Consider the following 3,661-nt stretch of genomic DNA (forward strand, 5'->3'; position numbering starts at 1 on the left):
TAAATCAGGGACGGCTAGCGCAGATAGCCCTCGTGTAGCTTTGCACGAAATTCAAAACAAACCCTTTGTAAAAAAAAACAGCATCTAACTACACCCAAAATATCATCAGCAAACTTTACCAATTTGTTGACCATTTTCTTATCTAAATTGTTAAATTTCTGCATTTTTTGTCTGATCTGAGAGTGGACAAAGATGATTCATCCCACAGTGTTAGTTCTGCTCACTAAAAATATTCCAGAAATTATACCTGCTTCATGAATTGAAAATTGAAGAACATTATTTTGTAATCAAGAAAAAAGGGAGGAGACAGAAGGGGTTTTTTTTTGGCCAATCAGGGTAGAGCTGGGTGATTAGTAAGATTTACTGATCAATTAACTGTTGGGCTCATTAATGGATTATATTAAAGTAATTGGTTATTCTCACATGGGACTTGGATAGTTGGAATAATAATAATAAAAAATAATTATTGGAAACACTAGGTTTGATTATTTTTGTGAAGCACGACCCTGACTGATTAAACTGAACAACCCTGATTTAATCAGAAATTATAATAGCAGTATTTTGATTGCTTGGATAGTTGGAATAATTAAAAACAGTAATAATCATTAATACTAATTTTAATTAATTGATTATTTTACGTGATACATTGATGTAATGAAGTTAATCATCCAGCTCTGAGTTAGCTCTTCACCCACCAACAATAATTTGCCTCTCCAGTGAAGTTTTAAACACACAGTGGGTTATTTGGTAAACCATTGTAAGTTTATAGCTATAAGAGGAATTTATTGTCTGGAATAACAAGTCTTGATCGAGGCTTTAAGCAGTGATGGTGTCTAAGAAAAGGGATTTGACGAATTCTTGAAAAATAAAGGGTGTGCTTAAATTCTATTTTTACTTCGTTCATAGGAGTGGGTGTGCATGAACAGCTTTTTAGGACCACGTGGTTTCTTGTTGTCCATAAGTTAGGTTGACCTCACTTCTTCAGTGTTTTCAACTTTATTAATGTACTAAGTGTGAAGGGGTTCTATTGAAAAGCAAGATTTTGTAAGTTGTGGCTGAAGAGAAAGAATATATTTTTTCTTTATTATTAGTAAGTTTGTCGGGTTGCAAGTCATTTTAAAAATCCAATTTCCAGATCATTCAAAACTTGAAGAGATGCTTGATATTCAAGAAAAATCATGACACCAATGTTTGATGTGCAGAGTAAATTTATTTGTATAAAGTTAAAATAAAAAAAACAATACACGTTTCAATCAACAATATAATCCATCATCTTCAGATACATAAATGAACCTTGTGTCCTTATTGATCTCCCAAAGATAGTGGATCATGTTGTCCCCCCAAAAAAAAACATGTAATCTTCTTTTTTTAACTTCCTACTAATAAATTTGGTGTGCATGTGAAACATTGTTTCCATGATTTTGATTGAGGATTAAAATTAACAATGATCAAGTAAATAGAAACTAGCCATCATACCAGTGCATATTTTAATGTCTATTCCTTAGTTGATGATGTGATATAGTCACTTCAATAAACTACCAAAAAATTAAAGTATCTTAAACTTTAGGGTGAAAAGAATCACTATTTTATGATGCTGAGCAGTTTTATAAATTTGAAACTATCTTATTTGCCACGAGACACCATTAAATATTGTTTCTCATATAATATAAAAAATATCAGTCTAATTATAAATCTTTGATGATCCTTTTAAGAAACCATGGAAAGAGTTCTATATGGCACACCCCACCCAAAAATTGTAGAATTGCCTGGATAAAAAAGACTCTGAAAAGAGTTTATTTTAAGGGGTGTATTGTCAAAAGACAACTACCAACTACACATACCAGGGCAAAGACATTTGACAAGCATTTGTGTGAATACATGTGGAGAACATTATATTCTGATAAAAGTAGCCTTTTTGATGCCTTTATACAAGACATTTGTAAAGTTTATCCCCAAGAAGATTGCACATCTAATTAATGAAGTAAGTGGTATAATAATGTATTAAAATTATCAGATCATACTATTAATATGATTTATTAATACATAAATATTACTTTGATGAATTTTTTTTTAAATTGAGTGGGGGTGCCATATGGAACTCTTACCAAAACCATTACCAGTTTCTTGTGACATTCCAATATTCCACATATGTTGAGTTATTTCAATCTGCAATGATATATAAGAAATAAAATTATAATATTTACTGTGAAAAAGTGTTCCTAATATATTATACATTTGTTTGTTTTGGAATAATGATTACACATATATATATATATTGTTGGGAACTTTCTTTACATAACATCCTTTGGATTTGTGAAGCATTGCTGTGCTGTATTGGAATAGCATTTGGAGCTGAAATTAGATATGGTTTGAACATAACATTTAAAAATAACAAGGGGCTTGATAAACTGAGCCTGTGCCAGCCAATTTAAAGAAAAACTCAAATCCAGTTATTTTTATCGAACCCTTAAACTCCCTTAATTTACTGCATCCACCCAATTGAGGGCAACCCATTCCAAAAGCCAACTATCCTGTTAGAAGTGTAAAACTGTTTTAACTGTAGATGGCTCTTACCGTGCCAAAATTTATATTTGTGTACCTTAGCTTTACCATTAGATACGAAAAGCACACCTTTCCTGAAAGAATCTCTTATTTCACTAAAATATGTGTAAGAGTCCTGTAACCTTTTTCTTAACAAATACGAGCTTTGAGACTGGTATCTTCTTGGGTTTTTTTTTTTTTTGCATTTATTTGCCCTTTTATCTTTCAGTGTTATTCAAATAGGAAATGTGAAATACAGCATTTCTTATGTTTCTCTTTTCTTGTCACAAGTAATACAAGTGGCTGTACCAAAGCCTGTATTTGATTTTTAATAATTAGGAACTGATCTAAGTGGCAAGGATAAAAATGCTTGAAATATTAATATAAGATGATACCAGGGGGTGTAATTAATGGGTTATATGTAACGAAGACTGTTTACTTCCATCCACTCGTAGTTTTCGGTTACAAGATGTTCATAAGAGAGAAATTTTACGTAATTAAAAAGACTCAAACTCCTAATGCAGACTTGTTTGAGTAATTTAAGACACCTCCAAATCTCCCTAGAGAGATGAAACTTGTTGCATCATTTGGATTCACCACCTCCAATTTCTTTTAAACAAAATATTCTGTAAATATGTTGTTGTTGTTAAGTTAGAAGAGTGAGTAATGATTATTCTAAACATGTGAGATGATTTAATTTTCTCGTTAGGGTTTTCTTTTATTAGTCTGGTAAATGGCATGATGTATGTCTTGTAAAATGAATTCACCAGTCAGTTATTCCTATGCAAGGCTATTTCAGTAGGTAATGCTATGTCAAACTTGTTAGATGTGTAACAGTAGTATAAAATGGCTAAACGAGCATAACCAAAAAAATTGCACTTTCAGGGACTCTGTAATTAGTATTTATTTTCCCAGTAAATTTTGTACAGGTTATATGTACATGATAATTACAAAACAATTCAGCAGTGATTCAAATTCGATGACGAGGAACCCACTTTGAGACTAATAATGGCTGGAGACGGCTTGAATGGGTAATGAAGAAAAACGAATGGGTACTTGATGATGACAAAACCTTGTCGAAACGTTGTACATTTGCTGTTATGTTAAACTGATATTAAAG

This window comes from Limulus polyphemus, unplaced genomic scaffold, assembly GCF_000517525.1.
Source record: "Limulus polyphemus unplaced genomic scaffold, Limulus_polyphemus-2.1.2 Scaffold2488, whole genome shotgun sequence".
In the NCBI taxonomy this organism is placed as follows: Eukaryota; Metazoa; Arthropoda; class Merostomata; order Xiphosura; family Limulidae; genus Limulus; species Limulus polyphemus.